The following is a 24,881-nucleotide window of genomic DNA, read 5'->3' on the forward strand; positions in this document are numbered from 1 at the left end:
AGACACCCATGGATAGGGAGAAAATATCTATAAAAGATAAAGAACTATCCAAAAATAGACTAAGAACTCTTAAAACAATAAGAAATTATCAACTCAATTAAAAATTCTCAAGACAACAGAGATCTCACCAAAGATATGCAGGTATCAAGAATACAAAAATATGCATAGGGGAATGGCTATAATCCACAATTGCACATTATATATGTCATCAAAAACTATAAGACTATAAGGCTCCATATATGAAAAATTATAAGGAAATGGAAATGCTAAGTACCTTTTTACAATCAGTACATGCTATATACATGTGTTGAAATATCACACAGTATTTCACAAATACATACAACTATTACATGTTAACCAAAAATAAATAAAAATATATTCAACACTGTAAGTCTTATAGAGTTGCTAATTAAAATAAGATAAAGGGACCCATGCAAGCCCCTGGCTCCTGGCTTCAGATTAACATAGCTCTGGCAGTTGCGGCCAACGGGGAGTGAACCAGAAGATGGAAGGCCTCTCTCTCTCTCTCTCTCTCTCTCTCTCTGCCTCTCCTTCTTTCTGTGTGGCTCTGACTTTTGAATAAATAAATAAATCTTTAAAAAAAGATACAACTCATACTTATTAGCATAGTCAAAATCCAAAGCACTGACAAAATAAGCTCTGTTGAGTAGAACTCTGATGGGGTGCAGCTACTATGGAGCAGAATGCAGCAGGTTTTTTTTTTTTTTTTTAACTAAACTGAACATAATAAACTAAAAACTTATTTCCTCATTAAAACCTACACATAAATGTTGATAGCAGATTTATTCATAATTGCTAATACTGTGAGCAACCAAAATGTACATCAAGACATTTGGAGATTAATCAGATGCTAAAAGGAAATGACCTATCAGCTGGCGCCACGGCTCAATAGGCTAATCCTCCGCCTTGCGGCGCCGGCACACCGGGTTCTAGTCCTAGTTGGGGCGCCAGATTCTGTCCCGGTTGCCCCTCTTCCAGGCCAGCTCTCTGCTGTGTCCGGGAGTGCAGTGGAGGATGGCCCAAGTGCTTGGGTCCTACACCTCTTGGGAAACCAGGAGAAGCACCTGGCTCCTGCCTTTGGATCAGCGCAGTGCACTGGCCGCAGTGCGCCGGCCGCGGCAGCCGTTGGAGGGTGAACCAACAGCAAAGGAAGACCTTTCTCTCTGTCTCTCTCTCTCTCTCTCTCTCTCTCACTGTCCACTCTGCCTGTCAGGAAATGACCTATCAAGACCTTGTGGGGAGTCCATGGAATATCACCCTAAAATATGGCACCTTGCTTTGATGATTCTTGTAAATTAGAAGCAGATGCTGGATAAAGTTTTAGCTGAAATCTCCTTATTCACCTAGCTACTGAGTCAGCCACAGAAGGACACAATTCTTTTTCATCTTTGGCCTCAAAATTCACTAACCAAGGACCTTTGAACTCTTATCACAGAAGAGGATACTGAAAATCAGTGAAACTATTCCAGGTGATGCTGCGATGGTGGGTGCCTGTCACCATACACTTGTAAAAACCCATAGATGTACAACACCACGAGTGGACCCTAATGCAGCTTAGAACTTGGGGTGATAATGATCTTTCAGTGCAGGTTCATTGATTATAACAAACATACTGCTATGATAAAGGAAGTTGTCTTCGGAGTAGGCTGTGTGTGGGACAAGTGGTACATGGGAACTCTATAATTTCACTCACTTAATGCTGTGGATCTCAAATTGCATTAAAATAGTACATTTTTTACTTCAAAATAAATTTATGTATATATGAAGTTTTAAATATAAAGTTTTGTGTATGTAAAGTTATAAATATATGTAACTATACATACATATATATCACATTGACATTAGATACCTTTATTATTTGATGAATGTTTTATAGACCTGTAACATCTAATTGTAAATTTAGAAACTCTCTGTCACAGAAAAAAGAACCAAATTGTTATGCTGCATGCAAGGCAATGTTGCCACAGTATAATTTTGTTGGAAAAATTAGAAAGTGGAGATGTTACATTTTGTGTTCATTGGTAACTTCAGGTTCACGAAAATGAAATGATGCAAATATAGTGGAACCTTCAGGAAACAATGGATAGTCTTTCCTTAGGGTATATTTATTACCTATGAATGTTACTGAAATCTAACTTTCAATCTTGTACCTTTTTGGGATTTTCATCATGGATCTTGTTTCCAAACGCTGAAGATGACCTTAAGATCAACGCCAAGCTGTCCTTATCACAGTACTGAATAGTCACAAGCCATGCAACTATACCTCTGCTGGACTTGAAACTGAGCCTTGCTTCTTATGGTTAATTAACTCCCTCAGAAAATTTGTCATGAAAGCTCTTAATAATTTTCTTTCTTATATTTCTCATAATATACCAAAAAAATCCAGCACCTTTCTAACAGCTAGACATTAATATAGTTAAAGGCTGACTACAAATAATGCCTTGTTGATAGAGTATCTTTCCTGAAGAACAAAATGCTCTTAAACAATTGTTCTGTGGAATTAGAATTGTATCAATTGTGCACCCAAGTTCAGGTGAAGCTGGCCCTTCTTGCTCTTTATTATAGACATTATTAGAAAGACACTGCATCATTTAATGTGCTTCTTGCTGGAAACAGAAAGCACATGTTCTTCCATCACACCAAGAAAGTGTTTTTTCGCTTCTTCTCTGACAGAAAAGATGCAGTGGCTGTAGTTGCCTGCTATTTCTGTTGTGCCTACCCCACAGGGTTTGCCTTCTTCTACACCGACTTAGCCAAAGCTCTTGGCCATGTGACCCATTTCCCTCCTTTGGTGCAGGGAGGTCTCCACATGGGACTTACCTTCGGGCAGGGGGCTCGTTGCTGGCACTGGGCTGGATTGAGGGTGCAGGGCTGCCCCACGGGTGCAGGACTGGTCCCAAAGGTGGCCTTCGGGTAGGGCTGGCTCTGGCTGATTTTTTTTTTATTGATCCCAGACTGTTTCCACCTTGATGAAGAAGAGAATTCAGCATTTCATTAGCAATGTGTGCACATTTAGTATCCTGGTGTGACAAGATAATACACATGCTTTCTTATTCCAAAAAGGATTTGTAAAATTTAAAGATATAGTCAGGTCTAGAAGGAAAGTGTGGACAAAAGCCTGCAAATGTGTTTTCCCTCACTTCCTCAGAGGAGATTTTCTAGACTTTCTTAGTGAAGTGAAATGCTTCCTAGAAAGGAGATTGCCTTGCTGTAGCCTCCATCTAAATAATCTTAAATAGCCACTATTGTGCCTCCGTTTTGATATCACACGTTCCTCTCAAAGGAGAGTTGGAAATACTGTTTTCAGAAAATCTCAGGAACATGATTTTTTCACTACTCTTTTAAAAATGCCATTAAAGAGGCCAGTTGCAGAGATTTCTTATTTCCAGAACCAAAGTTAGACAAGAGAGGATGGGAAGACAGAAAAATATTTTAAGCAGTATAGGACACAGCCTAAATTCACAATATGCATTTCTAGCTCCAATCGTGATAGTATATTACTTCAGATTTCTGTAGCAAATTTTCTACTTAAGTTTCAGAAGAAATATAGAGCTTACCAAAAATAAAATATCATTTATTAGTATTTTATTTCTGAATGAGCAATTTGCTGAGATTAAAATCTTTTCTTCCTAGAAACACTTTACTAGTAGAACTATTAAGGAAAGGGTTTTGGTTCAGAATACAAATAACACATCCTATTTAAAAGTAGATTTGAAAGTAATATCTGTTCTTTCTTACCAATCAAAATTACATGCATGGAAGGTAAAAACCCATCAATTTTTAAAACACCTTATTATAGGCCTTTTCCTCTTAAATATAAATGGGAGTTCCTATTAATTCCTTGTGGAGCCATCTATCAAATGACAGTGGTCACAGGAATAGCCTATGGGAACAGGTTTTTCCACAGAATGCAATCTCCATGTTACTCTGGAAACATTGGTGATGACAAACTGTTTTACAGAGTTCTCATGGGCTGGTGCTTCTTACACAAATGACTTTCTCTTTGACTAAACTTTATACTCTTATTTTAGGCAGTTTAGTGAGGTTTTTAAAAATCACTTTTGCAAGAGCTCCCACCTGTCACCATGGACAAGCATCAGGTCTCTTCCTCTGGGTCACATCCTCCCTTGTCCTTCATGTAAGTCCCACTCTTGTTATTTTTGACCTTGAACTCCTTTGTGCTGCAGATTTACCCATGGAGGAGGCCTCATTAAGTGGAGAGGCTGTAAAATAGCTGGAGTACTTTAGAGTATTTTTTGATTTTTGTATTCTGTAAATTTATTTTCAGAGTAAAAATTTTGGTAAAAATGGTGAGGAATTGTTTCTGTTATGGAGATTCTCATCAGAATGCTACTGTGCTGATAGTTCAATGCTTTAAATTATTTTGTAAACATCTCTGTATTTGTTAGACTTTAATGCTGAAGATATAGCACTTACTAGTATGCAATGGATTCTGGTCGATGGTTGGCAAAATGGCTCCCTACACACAAATCCCATTGCCAGATTAATTTATAGCTTCGAAGAATGGGCCCCATCTTCCCACCATCTGAATCTCGGTGAATCTCCTGACATTTACTTTGGCAGATTGCAGTGGTATAGTAGGACACCCTCCAGAGGCCTTTGAAGCTGCTTCTCTAACCATTTTAGGGTCTTGCCCTCAGCTGGCCAACTGATGGATAAGAAACACTGGGCCCAGTCATTCTAGTGCTCCACCTGACCACCAGCCAATTCCCTGAATGAGCCCCCACTTAACAGTTTACATAGGGAGTTCAGATGAGGCCAGAAGAACCAATGGGCTGAGTGGTTTGAATCCTCTTTTTTGAGATGGTTGGTTGCACAGCAGTGGCAAACTCTTCATTTTAAGATTCGATGATTTTTTTACAGTCCTTGTCTCTACTGATGAAGAACAGTGTTTATTTCCCTCATATTGTTTGTTGAACTTTTTACTTAGTGTAGGGTTAATCTTACGAGTATAAAGTAAACTGAAAATAGATCTTTGTGAAAGTTAGCAGTGGGAATAGTAGAGAAAGGAGAAAGAAGGGTGGGAGAGTGGGCAGGAGGGAAAGTAGAGTGAGAAGAATTACTGTGTTCATAAATCTGTATATATGAAATACATGAAACTTGTATACTTTAAATAAAAAAAAAGAAATTGGCCTCTCAAAGTGGGGTGCTGTCATAACCAGGACCAAAACTATGTATAGTTAGGTTTAGAACCAGGTCATAGTCTAACAATGAAAAAATAGTGAGGAAACTGTTAACAGAAACTGAGAAAATGACAAGCAAACTGTCAATAAGAGCTGGGAAAACAAAATAGAAACTGGTATTGTGCAAGAAAAAAATGGTGACCAATTATGCAACAGCAAAGCAACTATGGCTAATGTAATTGGACTAAAAACAGATGTAAAATATTTCTGATAAGGTTTTGAATTTGGCCAAATAGATCTTCAGGATGCAAATAAAACTCTTTCTCATCTCCAGTCTCTTAGTCTAGTGAAAAAAAAAAAAATAAAGTCAAAATAAAAATAAGATGGGATCCGAGGAGGGAGCTCTGCTCAAGGGCTCAAGGGTGTGGCTTTAAGACTGTCTGGTACTGTTGTAGGAATGTATCCTTCAGTTTGTATTCCTAGTTCTTGCCTGGTGTGAGATAAGCATTCAAAGCAGACACTCAAGTAAGGTGCATAGATGAGAGCAGGATTCATCTGAAGTGGGGGAGTGAGCATATGTTCAGGTATGAGGGAGGTCAACCCCACAAGGACAGAGACTCACCATGGGAGGGCCAGCGAGCTGCCCAGGAAGAGAATGCAGGAGAAAGCCAAGAGAAGGGAGATCAGAGAGGGTCATTCCCATGCTCAGTGGTCCTTTTTACAGGCAGGGAGTGGTACCTTAAGGGAACACACACAAGGTGTGGAGTTTGGGCAGGGTTTAGTGTCCGTGATGTTTTCTGGGAGCTTTCTGGTGTCTCTATGTGAAGCTCAGCTTACACATGCTCATAATGGCATCCCTTCTTCCCAGTGTTGGAGGGGAGTCAGCTGCATCATGGCAAAGTGAGCACTTTGGATTAGCATGTTAGGGGTTGGAGTTAAAGCACAGGGCTATAGAAATTGTGGGAAAATCTTCCAGCTTATTTTCCCCTAACTCCCTGCCTATTCTGGGTCTCATATCAGTTAGTTCTAGTAGAATTAAATGGTGTTCCCAGCAGACTCATAGAATGGCAGATGTCCTAAACAGCACTCTGGCCTCAGAATCAGCCTTTAAGGCATACAGATCCGGCTGAAAAGCCCATGAGAGTATTTCAGGCATGGAAAGCCAAGAGACCCTGGAAAAAAAATGACCTAAATGAAAGATCTCTGTGAGATCCCAGTGGAAAGAACAGGTCATCAAAGAAGGAGGTACCTTTCTCTGAAGGGAGGAGAGAACTTCCACTTTGACTATGACCTTGTCTAAATATGATCAGAGTTGGCAAACTCAAAAGGCCTCCATAACCTTGGCAACTCATGACAAGAGTCTAGGGTGATTACTGACACCATAAACAAGAGTGTCAATTTGTTAATCAACAACAGGAGTCACTGTGCACTTACTCCTCATGTAGGATCTCTGTCCTTAATGTGCTGCACATTGTGATTTAATGCTATAACTAGTACTCAAACAGTATTTTACGCTTTGTGTTTCTGTGTGGGTACAAACTGTTGAAAGCTTTACTTAATATATGCTAAACTGATCTTCTGTATATAAAGATAATTGAAAATGAATCTTGATGTGAATGGAAGGGGAGAGGGGCGGGAGAGGGGAGGGTTGCAAATGGGAGGGAAGTTACAAGCGGGAAAAAGCATTGTAATCCCTAAGCTGTACTTTGGAAATTTATATTCATTAAATAAAAGTTAAAAAAATAATTAAATTACGTTCCTAGAAGACTACCTAAGATTGACTGAAGGCATCTAAGAAATTTAAGTGCATCTTCAGTAATATGTCTGACATACTCGAGGTGGCTATGATTAAACCAGAGTAGGATACCTCACATATAATGAACTATCCTTGCCAATACCCTTATAACAAGTATGATCAAGCTAGCTAAAATTCAGGAGTAAATTATTTATATATTTCTAAAATTTATGCATTAATATTCAAAGTACACTGATATAAAAGCTAGAATTTTATCTTCTCTGTTAAAATGAGGTTTTCATGGAATATTGGTCTGCCATGAATAGGAAATAATGAAAGTTTTTCTTTATCTTTAGCTAAGCAGCCTAAGAAACAAAGATTCTGTTTCATCAAGATAATTCCTTGTGCTTCATGTTGTCTTTTTCAAGCGTTTAATTACTTAAAAAAACTGAGTCTTCTCAATTATGTTTTTTCTACAGCTATGTAAATTTTTGTATTTGCTTTTGAAGTCTTAATATTCACTCTGTTTTAATGAATTACTATTATTACACGGTGTTCTATAAGCCTATGTTGATCAAATGTTTTAAACTTTTGATTTTGTTTTTTTACACACTTGCCAAAATCAAATTCTAAATTTCATCTTTCTCTTGACCTCAAACTAACTGTGATTTTCTAGTTGGGCTCCTAGAAGCCTGGCAGGATATGTTTCTTTCCTTGTGAAAGATATATTAAATTCATTAGACTTATTTTAAGGCATTGTCAAATGAGAAATGAAGCTCAACTTTCTTTAAGTGATATTTATGGATATATTATTGATACACATGTTCTAAAATTATATCAACTTCCTAGAAATCTAATATGTTGTCAATAATAATTTTGATTATGTTCAAATGTTGAATGTCATAGAAACAATCAAATTGTTTTGTCAATTGCTGTTCATGATGAATTTCCAACAGATTTTTTTAAAGATTTATTTATTTATTTTAAAGTCAAAGTTACACAGAGAGGAGAGCCAGAGAGAGAGAGAGGTCTTCCATCCGATGGTTCACCCCCTAATTGGCAACAATGGCTGGAGTTTTGCTGATCTGAAGCCAGGAGCCAGGAGTTTCTTCCACGTCTCCCACATGGGTTCAGGAGCCCAAGGAATTGGGATATCTTCTACTGCTTTCCCAGGCCATAGCAGAGAGCTGGATGGAAAGTACAGCAGCCTAAGCCAGTGCTGTGGCTCACTAGGCTAATCCTCCGCCTTGCAGCGCCAGCACCCCGGGTTCTAGTCCCGGTCGGGGCGCCAGATTCTATCCCGGTTGCTCTTCTTCCAGTCCACCTCTCTGCTGTGGCCTAGGAGGGCAGTGGAAGATGGCCCAAGTCCTTGGGCCCTGCACCCGCATGGGAGACCAGGAGGAAGCACCTGGCTCCTGGCTTCGGATTGGTGTAGCTCCGGCCATGGCGGCCATTTGGGGAGTGAACCAATGGAAGGAAGACCTTTCTCTCTCTCTCTCTCTCTCTCTCTCTCTCTCTCTCACTGTCTAACTCTGTCAAATAAAAAAAAAAAAGAAGATATAAATCCAAGGTTAAATATAAATTCAGGGAATGCCTAAATGTCTTTAAACCTTTCTGAGTCTTCAAATGTCCCATTATTCAAAGCTTTGTCCTTGGGACAGGCATTTGGCGAAGCAATTAAGATTCCACTTTGGACACTCACATCCTATATCAAAGATGTAAGTTCGCCGGCGCCGTGGCTCAATAGGCTAATCCTCCGCCTAGCGGCGCCGGCACACCGGGTTCTAGTCCCGGTCGGGGCGCCAGATTCTGTCCCGGTTGCCCCTCTTCCAGGCCAGCTCTCTGCTATGGCCAGGGAGTGCAGTGGAGGATGGCCCAGGTGCTTGGGCCCTGCACCCCATGGGAGACCAGGAAAAGCACCTGGATCCTGGCTCCTGCCATCGGATCAGCGCGGTGTGCCGGCTGCAGCGGCGGCCACTGGAGGGTGAACCAACGGCAAAGGAAGACCTTTCTCTCTCTGTCTCTCTCACTGTCCACTCTGCCTGTCAAAAAAAAAAAAAAAAAAAAAAAAAAAAAAGATGTAAGTTCAAGTCCTGGCCCTGCTTCCAATTCCAGTTGCTTGCTAATGTGCACCATAGGAGGGCAGTTGATAGCCCAAGTACTTATCCCTGCTGTCTCTGAGGGAGACCTGGATTGAGCTCCTGCCTTCTGGATTTGGGCTAGCAGAGCCCCAGGTGTCATATGCATTTAGGGATTGAACCAGCATGTGGAAGATCTCCTTTTCTTGTCTTTGTTACTGTGTGTGTATGTGTGTGTGTGTGTGTGTCTTTAAAAAAATTATAAAAAAAGACCCTATTCACTCCATGATTCATCACGGAAGAGATAAAATAATCCATATTCTCAAAAATTATTCTTGTGACTATTCTAAAATTGCTAAAATTGGGCAGGCATTTGGTATAGCAGTTAAGATGCTTGTAAGGACACCCATATCTCCCATCAGAGTGCCTGAGTTCATTCCTTGCTCTGTTCCCTGCTCTCACTTCCTGCTAATAATGTACCCTTGGATATAACAGATGAAGACTCAAGTACTTGGGTCCCTGGTGCCCACATGGGAGCTCCTGGCTCTTGGCTTTGGCCTGGCCCAGCCCTAGCTCTTGTGGGCACTTGGAGAATGCACAAACGGATAGGAGCTCTGTCTCTCTCTATTTTTAAGAGAAATTAATAAATCAAAACTTAAAATGAATAAATAAAATGGTTAAAGTGGTTTATGGCCAACATTTAGTTTGTCAAACTGTAATCTTGGGGGATTGATCAAAACTTCAGGCTTTGCTACATAAAGGGCCACTAGAATACTTGTAGAGGGATTTCTCTCAATTGCTATTTGCTTTTCTTTTTTTCAAAAGTTTATTTACTTGAAGGCCAGAGTTACAGAGAGAGAGAGAGAGAGAGAGAGAAAAGAAGAGAGAGAGAGAGAGGGATCTTCCATCCACTGGCTCACTACCCAAAAGGATACAATGACTGCTGGGCCAAGTGGAAGCCAGGAGCCAGGAGCTTCTTCCTAGTCTCCCACCTGAGTAGAGGGAGCCAAGACTTGGATCATCCTCTGCTGCTTTCCCAGGTGCATTAGCAGGAAGCTGGATTGGAGGTGGAGTACCAGGACACAAATTGACACCCATGTAGGCTGTGGCTTTTATCCTCTGTGCCATCATGCCAGTCCCGTAACTGCTATTTTCAAAGCATGTTTTCTGGTGGCCTCTAAGTTTTCCTTTCCCAAACAAGAACATTGCAGTTAAAAGGTAATTAGAACATTTTATATGTTTCCTCCAGGGATATCCTTGGAGAAATCACCAGTGGTAAAGGTACTCATTTTACCGGGCAAATGGTGAAATAGTTAAAATATTATAAATAAAATACCTTTAGTCAACAATAACCACATCAACTGGTGTGTTTGGTGTGGCAGATTGATTCAATCAGATATGTTTCTACTGAAAAACTTAAGTTGACCCCTTATAAAATAGTCACTAGAAGGCCTATGCCTATAGTAATAGAATCTCATGTATTTTCCACTCTTCTAAATTCTGGAAAGACTAACTCATGCAAGACTGGTACATTATGCCAAAGTGTGTTGTGTGAGATCAGATGAGATTGGAAAGTTCAGGATGGTATGGCCGTGGATCAATGTGTGTTTCCACAAGATGTCTTAGTCTGTTTTCTATTCGTATAAAACTGAATTCCATAGTATTAGTATTTTTTAAAGATTTTATTTATTTATTTGAGAGGTGGAGCTACAGAGAGAGTGAGAGACAGAGAGAGAGATCTCTTCCATTCGCTGGTTCACTCCCCAAATGGCCACATTGGCCAGAGGTAGGCCAATCCAAAGCCGAGATCCAGGATCCTCCTTTGGGTCTCCCACGTTGGTACAGGGGCCCAAGTACTTGGGCCATCCTCTACTGCTTTTCCAGGCCATAGCAGAGAGCTGGATTGGAAGAGGAGCAGTTGGTACAGGAACCAGTACCCATATCAAATTCCATTGTCACGGGCAGAGGCTTAGACCACTACGCCGCAGCGCCAGCCCCAGGCTAAGTTTTTTTTTTCATTTATTTTTTATTTTTTCCCAAAGAAACCTTTTATCTAAGGAATACAAGCTTCATGTATTTCATAAGTACAACTTTAAAAATACAGTGATTCTTCCCACCATACCTGCCCTCCCACCCACACTCCTTCCATGCCCAGTCCCATTCTCCACTAAGATCCATTTTCAATTAACTTTATACACAGAAGACTAACTCTACACTAAGTACAGAGTTCGACAATCTGCATGAAAAAAAATCTGAAAACACTGTTCCACAACAGTTGAGACAAGGGCTGTTTAAAGTCATTGCATCTCAAAGTTCCTTTCACTTCTTTTTTGTGGAAATTTAATTAAAGAAGCACCCAAGAATAATACATCTTTTGCAAGCACTTAGACATAATTATAACTTGTGAGACATAAGAATATCCTCCACTTAATACACTGAAAGAAAGTAAGTCCTTGAGAATGAGTTTTATCATTAATTAAGGAAGGACCTAAGAAAACAAGCAATGGAGTTGGACACTTAGGCATAACTAAAACTTACTAGACATAAGAATATGAGAGTTAACAGTAAAACTTGTTCTAAGTCTTTTTTTAAAAATAAGATTTATTTATTTATTTGAAATTCAGAGTTACACAGAGAGGAGAGGCAGAGAGAGAGAAGTTTTCCATCTGTGGGTTCACTCCCTAATAGGCTGCAATGGCTGGAGCTGCGCCAATCTGAAGCCAGGAGCTTCTTTCAGATCTCCCACATGCTGCAGGGGCCCAAGGACTTGGGCCATCTCCTAATGCTTTCCCATCCCATAGCAGAGAGCTGCATCGGAAGTGGAGCAGCCGGGACTCGAACCAGTGCCCATATGGGATGCTGACACTGCAGGCGGCAGCTTTACCTGTTATGCCACAGTGCCAACCCCCAGAGTAAGTTTATTAAAAGAGGTTTATTTGATTTTATTTATTTGGGAGGAGGCAAGATGGCGGAATAGGAAGGGAGCACACTGATAGTCCGGGGAGAGATAGTTTAATAAAAGTGGAGATACTGCAGGTTCAAGGAAGAGTAGGGGAGGAAACAGCAGAAGAAACTCTTCCGGAACACGTGATTCACAGCGGACCTGCGTGGAGAGCGTGGGAGCCCACAGTTCGGGACACCAGCGGCAGACTCAACACACCAGCGCTGGAACGTGAGGTGTGCTGAACCTCAATAGCCCGAGACACCGGCAGGCAAGTGAAGACAGGAGGCTAGAGGGAACGACCCCCGGGGGGGGGGGGGGAGTTCACCAGGCTAACTGGAAGAGAGAGAGAGAGAGAAAAAAAAAAGGTGACTGGTACGGACACAGGTTTCTCTCTCTCTGCTCACCTCTCAAGGGCGAGCAAGACAAAGAGCAGGCGCCATCTTGGACATACGTCATAAGCAGAGCGACCTCAGGTCTGCACCGGCCCTGAGCCTAGCAGAAAAACCTGACTCGGGGCAGGGCGAATTAACAGGAGATTAGGACCTAGTAAATTTGTGGTGCTACTGAACTGAGACTGCGAAAAAGGAGACGGTGGGGGAGAGAACTCACGGAATTCACGTGAGCACTCTCCAGAGACGCTACAATTCCGTAACTTTGGCAACCCAGTGGGAGACTGAAGGAGAATTTGAGCCCACTCTGAGGGCCGAACAGATTCCCTGTGTGGTCCTTGGGAAAGAGCTTCCGATCTCTGGCTCCTGTGGGTATATCATTTGCCTGCTAACTACCTCCAACTTCGTTCAGCTGTGCTGAATTACTTCCCTTTTGAATCAAAAAAAAAAAAAAAAAAAAAGAAAGAGAGAGAGAGAGAGAGATTTACCACGCCTAACCTGGGAGTGTCACCTTTGGCACACCAAACAGAGCTCTCAGGCCACACCCATCTCAAGCCCTAAGGCTCTATCAAAAACAGATAGTCCACTTAATCTAGAGTCATAGTATAACAAAAAAAAGCACCACAGTGAAGAAACCAAATATCTCCAATATGCCAAATAACAAACACAAAAACCGAGGTAATAAAAACAAGGAAGTCACCATGACGCCCCCAAATGAAAACGACACCCCAATTCAAGATTATGAAGATGATGACATAGAAGAAATGCAAGAAGCAGATCTCAAAAAATTGATAAGAACATTAAGAAGTTCTCAAAAACAAATTCTTGAACTACAGAAATCCTTAATGGACAAGATAGAAAATCTCTCTCGTGAAAATGAAATATTAAGGAGGAATCAAAATGAAATGAAACAACTAGTACAACAGGAAACTGTGATAGTGACTGAAGTGAAGAATTCAATAGATCAAATGAAAAACACAATAGAGAGCCTTACAAACAGAATGGGTGAAGCAGAAGAGAGAATATCGGACTTAGAAGACAGAGAACAGGAAAGGATACAGTCAGACCAAAGAAAAGAAGAGGAAATTAGAAATCTAAAACATATTGTCGGGAATCTTCAGGATACTATTAAAAAACCCAACATTCGGGTTCTAGGAGTTCCTGAAGGCATGGAGAGGGAGAAAGGATTAGAAGGCCTTTTTAGTGAGATATTAGCAGAAAATTTCCCAGGTTTGGAGAAGGACAGAGACATCCTAGTACAGGAAGCTCACAGAACCCCTAATAAACACAACCAAAAGAGATCCTCACCATGACACGTTGTAATTAAACTCACCACAGTGAAACATAAAGAAAAGATCCTAAAATGTGCAACAGAGAAACGTCAGATTACTCTCAGAGGATCTCCAATCAGACTCACAGCTGACTTCTCATCAGAAACTCTACAAGCTAGGAGGGAATGGCGAGACATAGCCCAGGTACTAAGAGAGAACAACTGCCAGCCCAGAATATTATATCCTGCAAAGCTATCATTTGTGAATGAAGGTGAAATAAAGACTTTTCATAGCAAACAGAAATTGAAAGAATTTGTTGCCACTCGTCCAGCCCTGCAAAAGATGCTTAAAAATGTGTTACACACAGAAACACAGAAACACAGAAACACGGTCATCAATATGAAAGAAGGTAAAGGAAGGAAACCAAGGAAGGAAAGCTCACAGCAAAAGATCACAGGGAATTCAAAGCATATATTAGAACTTATCTTTGGCAAATGGCAGGGCAAAGTTACCACTTATCATTAGTCACATTGAACGTGAATGGCCTGAACTGTCCAGTTAAAAGACACCGATTGGCTGATTGGGTTAAGGAACAAAACCCATCTATTTGCTGCTTACAAGAAACACATCTTTCCAACAAAGATCCATACAGACTGAAAGTGAAAGGCTGGAAAAAGATATACCATGCCAACAGAAATGAAAAAAGAGCGGGCGTAGCCATCTTAATATCGGACAACATAAACTTGACCACAAAAACTGTTAAGAGAGACAAAGAGGGGCACTATATAATGATTAAGGGATCGATACAACAAGAAGATATAACAATTATCAATGTATATGCACCTAACTACAGGGCACCAGTTTATCTAAAAGATTTCTTAACGGACTTAAAGGGAGACTTAGACCCCAATACAATAGTACTGGGGGACTTCAATACTCCACTCTCAGAAATAGACAGATCAATAGGACAGAAGATCAACAAGGATACAGTAGATTTAAATGATACTATAGCCCAAATGGATCTAACAGATATATACAGAACTTTCAAGCCTACAGCTAAAGATTTTACATTCTTCTCAGCAGTACATGGAACCTTCTCTAGGATTGACCATGCAGCTTCTCAGACCATAAAGGAATGAAGTTGGAAGCATTTCCACTGAGATCTGGTACCAGACAGGGATGCCCACTCTCACCACTGCTATTCAATATAGTTCTGGAGGTTCTAGCCAGAGCTATTAGGCAAGAAAAAGAAATTAAAGGGATACAAATTGGGAAGGAAGAACTCAAACTATCCCTCTTTGCAGATGATATGATTCTTTATTTAGGGGACCCAATCAAATACCTTGGAATAAACTTAACCAAGGACGTTAAAGATCTCTACGATGAAAATTACAAAACCTTAAAGACAGAAATAGAAGAGGATACCAAGAAATGGAAAAATGTTCCATGCTCATGGATTGGAAGAATCAATATCATCAAAATGTCCATTCTCCCAAAAGCAATTTATAGATTCAATGCAATACCAATCAAGATACCGAAGACCTTCTTCTCAGATCTGGAAACAATGGTGCTGAAATTTATATGGAGGCACAAGAGACCTCGAATAGCTAAAGCAATCTTGTACAACAAAAACAAAGCCGGAGGCATCACAATACCAGATTTCAGGACATACTACAGGGCAGTTGTAATCAAAACAGCATGGTACTGGTACAGAAACAGAAGGATAGACCAATGGAACAGAATTGAAACACCAGAAATCAACCCAAACATCTACAGCCAACTTATATTTGATCAAGGATCTAAAACTAATTCCTGGAGCAAGGACAGTCTATTCAATAAATGGTGCTGGGAAAATTGGATTTCCACGTGCAGAATCATGAAGCAAGACCCCTACCTTACACCTTACACAAAAATCCACTCAACATGGATTAAAGACCTAAATCTACGACCTGACACCATCAAGTTACTAGAGAACATTGGAGAAACCCTTCAAGATATTGGCACAGGCAAAGAATTTCTGGAAAAGACCCGGGAGGCACAGGCAGGCAAAGCCAAAATCAACTATTTGGATTGCATCAAATTGAGAAGTTTCTGTACTGCAAAAGAAACAGTCAGGAGAGTGAAGAGACAACCGACAGAATGGGAAAAAATATTTGCAAACTATGCAACAGATAAAGGGTTAATAACCAGAATCTACAAAGAGATCAAGAAACTCCACAAAAACAAAACCAACAACCCACTTAAGAGATGGGCCAAGGGCCTCAATAGACATTTTTCAAAAGAGGAAATCCAAATGGCCAACAGGCACATGAAAAAATGTTCAAGGTCATTAGCAATCAGGGAAATGCAAATCAAAACCACAATGAGGTTTCACCTCACCCCGGTTAGAATGGTTCACATGCAGAAATCTACCAACAACAGATGATGGTGAGGATGTGTGGAAAAAGGGACACTAACCCACTGTTGGTGGGAATGCAAACTGGTCAAGCCACTATGGAAGTCAGTCTGGAGATTCCTCAGAAACCTGAAGATAACCCAGCCATCCCACTCCTTGGAATTTACCCAAAGGAATTTAAATTGGCAAACAAAAAAGCGGTCTGCAACCTAATGTTTATTGCAGCTCAATTCACAATAGCTAAGACCTGGAACCAACCTAAATGCCCATCAACGGTAGACTGGATAAAGAAATTATGGGATATGTACTCTTTAGAATACTATACCGCAGTAAGAAACAACGAAATCCAGTCATTTGCAACAAAATAGAGGAATCTGGAACACATCATGCTGAGTGAAATAAGCCAGTCCCAAAGGACAAATACCATATGTTCTCCCTGATCGGTGACAACTGACTGAACACCAAAAAGGAAACCTCCTGAAGTGAAATGGACACTATGGGAAATGGTGACTTGATCAGCATAGCCCTGACTGTTAATGAACAACTTAATACATTATCCCTCTTAGTAGTTTTTTGTCTGTTCTACTTAATATGACTGGTTTAATTCTGTAATTAAGACAAAGTTATTCTTAAGTGTTAAAAATTAACTGAAATGTGATCCCTGTTAAACATAAGAGTGGGAATAAGAGAGGGAAGAGATGTATAATTTGGGACATGCTCAAGCTGACCTGCCCCAAATGGTAGAGTTAGAAACATACCAGGGGATTCCAATTCAATCCCATCAAGGTGGCATGTACCAATGCCATCTCACTAGTCCAAGTGATCAATTTCAGTTCACAATTGATCATAATGAAAGGACTAAGAGTCAAAGGGAGCACATAAACAAGTCTAGTACCTGCTAACACTAACCGATGGAATAAATAAAGGGGAGAGTGATCCAACATGGGAAGTGAGATACTCAGCAGACTCATAGAATGGCAGATGTCCTAAATAGCACTCTGGCCTCAGAATCAGCCCTAAAGGCATTTGGATCTGGCTGAAAAGCCCATGAGAGTATTTCAGGCATGGAAAGCCAAGACACTCTGGCAAAAGATCTCTGTGAGTGAGATCCCAGTGGAAAGAACAGATCTTCAAAGAAGGAGGTACCTTTCTCTGAAGGGAGGAGAGAACCTCCACTTTGACTATGATCTTGTCTAAACAAGATAAGAGTCGGAGAACTCAGAGGGCTTCCATAGCCTTGGAAACTCATGACTGGACATAGGGAGATTACTGATGCCATAGACAGGAGTGTCAATTGGTAAAGTCAACAACAGGAATCACTGTGCACTTACTCCTCATGTAGGATCTCTGTCCTTAATGTGCTGTGCATTGAGATTTAATGCTATAACGAGTACTCAAACAATATATTTCACTTTGTGTTTCTTTGTGGGTGCAAACTGTTGAAATCTTTACTTAATGCATACTAAACTGATCTTTTGTTAAAAAAAAAAGAAATTATCAATTCCCAACTTGACTCTCACTGGGATTAAACATGACATAGGTCTGATCTGATTTCATCATCATTTAAAAAAATCATCTATTATTTTTCATTTTATGTTTCTGTGTGGGAGCAAACTGTTGAAATCCTTACTTAATGTATACTAAGCTGATCTTCTGTATATTAAGATAATTGAAAATTAATCTTGATGTGAATGGAAGGGGAGAGGGAGTGGGAAAGGGGAGGGTTGTGGGTGGGAGGGACGGTATGGGGGGGGAAGCCATTGTAATCCATAAGTCGTACTTTGGAAATTTATATTCATTAAATAAAAGTTAAAAAAAGAGGTTTATTCATGTCAGTTGTGGAGGTTGGGAAGTCCAAGGACATGGTGCCAGCATATGCTCAGCATCTGCAGAGGGCCTTCCTGCTGAGTCGTGATAAGGTAGAGGGCATCACACAGCCAGTAGGGAGAGAACTCACGTTTATGATAAAGCCACTCCCATGATAACCCATCAACCTATTCCTGAGGGCTTGGCAATCACCTAGAAGAGGTCCCATCTCTCAAATGTCAGCTAGGACTTTGGGTATTAAGTTTCCAACACATGAAACTTTGAGGACACATTCAACCCACAACATCTATTGAAAGCAGCTTTATGTGATCCACCAACCAAGGACAGTGAAACTTCTCACAGTCTAGAACCTGGAGACTGGTCTTCTAGAAATCACGACTTGGCTGCCAGGGTACTATCACAACTTTTTTTTTTTTTTTTTTTTTTGCCTGTGGTAACTATCTCTGATCCTTGACTAGAAACTGCTAATTTCACCATTTTGTATAGAACTGGAAAGAGGAGCATAGGTATACTTAAGCTGTATAATATTATTTGTGGAGATTTTTGAGCCACCTTCATGCACAGGCAGCCTTCTGCCATGATGAATGGAAGACGGATTAATGTGTGCTATAAATTTTACTTCTTTTTAAAAGAATCATTTATTTATTTGAAAGGCAGAGAGAGAGAGAGAGAGAGAGAGAGAGATTGATTGATTTTCCATCCATTGGTTCACTCATCAACTACTTGAGCCATCACTGGTACCTCCCTGGTACATGAGAAGGAAGCTGGAGTAGAAGCAGAGATGGTACTTCATCCCAGGCATTCCAGTATGTGTCCCAGATGACAAGTTAACCTGCCACACCACAGTGTCTGCTTGTGGGCTGGGAATTTTAATGGCATTTTTTTGTTCCATAATCAGTCAAAAATGGAACACTGGTTCACTTCCCTTAGCCTATAATAAAACAGGCTAAGCAGCTAATAGTCAGGAGGCATCAACCTTTCTGGGTCAGCATGATGTGTTAGGTCCTTTTCACCTCTCATGCCTTGGAATAAATATAAATGAGGCAATTATTAGAAGTTCATTTTGCACATTAGGGTATATAGCAGTTGATACTATTTTTTGCAAAATAGACTTCTTTAAATTCTCTTGCTAACAAAGCAATAGATAATAAAATTACTCTAGATGACTTACTGGCTGTACAGAGACAAATTTGTCTCAATACATTGGGTATTTTAGACTAATCTGCATGGGATTAAAGCAGGTAGACATTTCATCTGGCTCAATCTTTGATCTAAATTTTGATTTGTTTGGTTCATTGAATCGTTGACTGAGGAGAGCATTTTCCAAACTCTTGGTATTATCCTTCTGACAGTCATAATATTCTCCCTTCATTTCTTCAAGGGTTTTAAATATTCGCCTACATACATCTACTGAATGTTGAGTGGTCTCTCTTTGACTAACATGACCAAAAACCCAAAGAAATATAGTAACCTGAGGGTACCATATCCTATGTTGAGACTGGGATCCCAATATGGTTCTGAGAGTAGCAGACATACCCTTAGTTTTAGTCACTTTTCTATCTAGGTGACTGTGACAAAAAAGGAGGAGTTTTTAAAACTTAGTATGAGAGGCCATTGTTCTGGACTGAGCTCCTGCACTAGGCCTTAACAGATTAGACCACAACAAACCAAAATGGAGTCATTCTTGCCAAATATCACATAACCAAATAGATCTCAAAATAGATCAAGTTTATTTCCTGAATATAGGATATTCTAGTCTACCTCATCAGCAAAATAAGGAAGTCCCCTCTGCTTCAATCCTTGCAGGGAATTGATCTTAGGTAGACTAATGCTGATTGAGCAGGTTATTTTTTCTATTTTTCAGTCTCCTTGTTCCCATCTTACAAACCACTCTGTTACATCACTGTCTAAAGAATACTTTCGAATTCTATACTGAGACCAAATGAGTCCATTTATGATACTGACTGAAAATGACATCAATACTCAATGCTTTACTTAATCTCTCAAAATTGAGAGAATGTTTCAAAGGCAGGAAATATTAAGTCAAACTAAATTTGGGCTTTGGAAGCCTCAATAAGATTTCTACATAACATACTACAACCTAAGAGTGTGTTAGGAAACTGAAAACCTAATTTAAGAACTTGCTTTTGTAACGCACTTGAGCATAAGCTGATTACAGCAGGTGACGAGCCAACTAGAAATCTTTGCCCCTAACTCCCATTTTCTGTCTGTCACTCCCCTGGGTCTGCCCAGGTGTAAGTCACCTTTTCATCACTACAAATAAAGTCCCGGAGAAAAGATAACTTCTAAAGAAAAAGATTTATCTTTGCTCACAGTTTTGAAGTTCAAGATTGGTCAACCCCATTGGGCCTGATGTTGAATGAGGGCAGAGGATGTGTTGAGGAAGGATCACATGATGAACCAGGAAGCAGAGAGACAAGAAGCATGCTAATCCTCTCCTTATAAAGTCACCATGATTCAATTACAGGGACACCACCCTAACAACTGAGTCCAATCTAATCACTCTCCAATGCCCCAACTTCACACACTATAACTGGCGTCAAGTTCCATCCTTAATCCATTAACATAAGCTCTGGGGCTCAAGCCCTTAACACATAAGCCTTTGGGAACTACCCAAACAATTGTCCAAGCCATCACATCCATTAATATTATTCGTTACAATGTGACAACTGTAGAGTAAGTCCAAATCTATTCTGACTCTGGAGGCTGCCAGATTCCAAAATTGTTCTTTGTTCAAACTCTGTTAAATTTAATTGGACTAGGCCGGCGCCGCGGCTCAATAGGCTAATCCTCCACCTAGTGGCGCCGGCACACCAGGTTCTAGTCCCGGTCAGGGCACCGGATTCTTTCCCGGTTGCCCCTCTTCCAGGCCAGCTCTCTGCTGTGCCCCAGGAAGGCAGTGGAGGATGGCCCAAGTGCTTGGGCCCTGCACCCGCATGGAGATCAGGAGAAGCACCTGGCTCCTGCCTTTGAATCAGCGCGGTGCGCCGGCTGCAGCGCGCTGGCCAAGGCGGCCATTGGAGGGTGAACCAACAGCAAAAGGAAGACCTTTCTCTCTGTCTCTCTCTCTCATTATCCACTCTGCCTGTCAAAAAAAAAAAAAAATTTAATTGGACTGAAGTTTTTCTTTTAACAGTCTCATTAAACTCAGTCTGTTTAGGTAAGTGCTGCAAGAATAGTGGTTTGATGATATAGGCTCTCTTTAAATTTGCTTTGCTGAGCTTTTAATAAGAAATCTCAGATTAGAGTCTGAAAAACTCTTGAAGTGAGGAAGCCAAGCCAGGGACTCATGTCAAACTCTGCCAAATTCTTCTCTTATTGAGGTCTCCAGTCTATCTTGTAGTTCTTAGGCCTGTCAGCAAGTGATATTTTTACTCAATGCAAGGTTGGAAACAATGCAAAGGAACAATGCATTCACACATTCAAGGTACCAGGGAAGTTTTTCTAGGAGATTTTTATTGGCTCCATAAGGTCATTTTCAGGTCCTCAAAGTTGTGTGGTCATATCTGAAAATATGATGTTCCTATCTAAGGCTTGCCAACATAACCAATGCTCCTAACTGTCTCTTCTTATAAGGAGAATAGATTCTTACTGAATCTAAGCAAAGAAGTCCATTGCCATAAAAAGAAAACTACTCACAATCAATCCAAATTTATGGTAGGAGAAAAACTAATTCTTGTCATTTTGTCCACAAAGGTCTAACTTGCCAAGTTGCTGTAAGCTATGGATAGCTTAAGAGACAAAAATGTTTCTTTATTCTGGAAAACACAACATTAAAAGAATCTAGCAATGTTTTGAGTAAAACAGTGTGAAAAACATAATTTTTCATTATTTTAATCCCATGTAATTAATTCCCACCCTGCCTGATATTGGGTTGGGTTAGACATTTTTTGAGTCTGGGTTTTCCATTAGAGTTTGAAATGCTTACCGAGTCCAGTGGTTTAATCTTAAAGTTATCAGAAAACTATACTTGAGAAATCTTTTTCCATGAATTTCTTTTAAGAAAACCAACTTTGGATTATAGCTGATTGCAAATCCTTTCAAAGCAGATTCAAAATAACTGTTTTTGAATGAAAAAGACAGAATGGGCAGTCTTCTAAGAATGGACTTTTGAGAATTCATTGTAATAAGGACACATTGACATAGAAATTTGGCTATTTTTCTTTGGTATACAACATGTTAACATAAAGAACTCTAATTATGATGAACGACACTAGATTTCTTAGAATTCCACACAATTTGTTTTTGGAAGACTTATATCAATAATATACCTAAAAATATATAAAAAAGGTTTAATATAACTTATTTGACAATGATTCCCATAAAATTTAGCATGTAAATTAAGTCTAATGGGTTTAATATCTTTCTTTTGAATGCTCCAGGAGCCCTCAATAACATCCCTAACTCAATTTGAGGTCAAAACAAATTTAGAATTTGATTTTGGAAAGTTTGTCAAAAATTGCAAAAATCATTTTTGTCACTTGATTATATAGGATCACAGATCTTTACTAAATAAAAACAAGCTGACATGACATTTCAAAGGCAAAACAGAAAAATTACAGTTATAGAAAAAAACTAGCTATTGTAATGTTGAGAAGATTGTTATCTTAAGCAATGAAAAACCTAATAAAAAACATGAAGCACAGGAAATAATGTTGATAAACCACAGAACCTCTCTCTGTGTCTTTCCTCTCTCTCTTAGGGTAGATAACTCAAAAAGTGAATGTAATCTCTCATCATATTAATACTATACTATAAGAAAATTTTGTTTTAAAGAGAAGATCAATTTATAGTTTTTAAATGAGTGTATTTCTGAGCTTAAGGATTATTTTAAAAACATTTGTAGCCAATGCTGTGGCACGGTAGACCAAGCCTTTGCCTTTGGTGCCAGCATCCCATTATGGACACAAGTTCTTGTCCCAGGTGCTCCTCTTCCAATCTAGCTCTCTGCTTACAGCCTGGGAAAGCAGTAGAAGATGGCCTAAGAGCCTAGGCTACGGTGCCCACGTGGGAGACCCAGAAGAAGCTCCCGGCTTCTGGCTTCAGATCAGCCCAGATCCAGCCGTTGTGGCCATTTGGAGAGTGAATCAGTAGATGGAAGACCTTTCTCTCTGTCTCTCCCTCTCCCTTGCCTTTATCACTCTGCCTTTAAAATAAATCAATCTTTAGAATTATTATAAATTCATTAAATTTTAGTCAGTTTGACTATATGAGTCTCTGTATCTTTTCTATTCCTTCATTTTTTTCCATATTTCATTAATTTATTCTAAAAGAACATTTAAATAACCTCTAACTAGACAAAATTATTTTTCCTCAAAAAAAAAAAAAACATATCCTGGCATCTTTTCACATCTTAATTTTATTATATACCTTGAATATGGAACTATTTCCTTTACTTAAGGTTTTAATTACATACATTAAATTAGAATTTTAACTATTAGCTTAATTTTTAGTGAAAAGTAGTAGGCATTACAAGCTATCTTATATCAGCATTTATTACTTTATAATTTCTAGAAAAAAGACTTCATCAATTTTTCATGTTTATTTACATGACCCAGATATATTTAGCCTCTGTTGTCTTTGGAAAAAGAGATGCCAAAATATATAAACCTAAGAATTTAAATTTAAGGGTTGGTTTGTGGCACCATCATCCCTAGGATGCAAGCATGCTTCTATATACAAGTACATACATCAGTTACTAAGATAAACCAGATCAACAGATTGGAGGACAGAAATCATATGATCATAATAGATGCAGGAAAACTATTGGACAAAATTCAACAATCTTTTATGAGTTTGAGTTTTATGAGGTTGAGTTGCTGCTTGCAATATCAATATCTCATGTCAGAGTGTCAATTAAAGTCATCACTGCTCTGCTTCTGATCCAGGTTCCTGCTGATGTTCCTGGGAAGGCAGAGAAAGATGAACCAAGCACTTGGGTTCCTGCCTCCCATGTGGTAAATCAGGATAAAATTCCTGTTTCTTGCTTCATTCTGGTCCAGGCCTGGCTGTTGCAGCCATCTGGGGAGTGAGCCAGAGGATAGAATGATCTTTCTCTCTCTCTCTACAGCTTTTAAATAAATAAATAAACATTTTAGAAATATTAAAGATGATGTCAAAGAAATTAATGAAATCATAAGAGACTATTATGAACAATTATATACCAACAAATTGGATAACCTAGAAGAAAGTGATCAATCCCTACAAATAAGCCATCAAGATTTAGTCATGAAGAAATAGATAATTGGAACAGACTAATAATAAATAAGGAGATAGAATCAGTTACAAAGACCTCCCAATAAAGAAAAGCCCAGGAGCAAATGACTTTATTGGTGAATTCTACCAAACATTTAAGAAAGAGTTATTATCTATCTTTCCTAAACTATTCTTGAAAAATTGTTGGAGAACCTCACCACGGTTAGAATGGCTCACATACAGAAATCTACCAACAACAGATGATGGTGAGGATGTGTGGAAAAAGGGACACTAACCCACTGTTGGTGGGAATGCAAACTGGTCAAGCCACTATGGAAGTCAGTCTGGAGATTCCTCAGAAACCTGAAGATAACCCTACCGTTCGACCCAGCCATCCCACTCCTTGGGATTTACCCAAAGGAATTTAAATTGGCAAACAAAAAAGCGGTCTGCACCCTAATGTTTATTGCAGCTCAATTCACAATAGCCAAGACCTGGAACCAACCTAAATGACCATCAACGGTAGACTGGATAAAGAAATTATGGGATATGTACTCTTTAGAACACTATACTGCAGTAAGAAACAATGAAATCCAGTCATTTGCAACAAAATGGAGGAATCTGGAACACATCATGCTGAGTGAAATAAGCCAGTCCCAAAGGACAAATATCATATGTTCTCCCTGATCGGTGACAACTGACTGAACACCAAAAAGGAAACCTCCTGAAGTGAAATGGACACTATGGGAAATGGTGACTTGATCAGCATAGCCCTGACTGTTAATGAACAACTTAATACATTATCCCTCTTAGTAGTTTTTTGTCTGTTCTACTTAATACTACTGGTTTAATTCTGTAATT

At 39.6% G+C, this 24,881-nt stretch overlaps 1 long non-coding RNA gene across 1 annotated transcript in view; it reads right to left on the reverse strand.

Annotated features, from left to right (window-relative positions):
- Positions 1 to 699: 699 nt before the first annotated feature.
- Positions 700 to 24,881, reverse strand: part of LOC138844064 (uncharacterized) — a 73,890-nt gene continuing 49,708 nt past the window's right edge. Inside the window, exon 4 of the long non-coding RNA XR_011379456.1 lies at positions 700 to 2,986. This is a non-coding gene — a long non-coding RNA (uncharacterized lncRNA). The remainder of the gene's footprint in view (positions 2,987 to 24,881) is intronic.

Source organism: Oryctolagus cuniculus, chromosome 10 (assembly GCF_964237555.1).
Source record: "Oryctolagus cuniculus chromosome 10, mOryCun1.1, whole genome shotgun sequence".
In the NCBI taxonomy this organism is placed as follows: Eukaryota; Metazoa; Chordata; class Mammalia; order Lagomorpha; family Leporidae; genus Oryctolagus; species Oryctolagus cuniculus.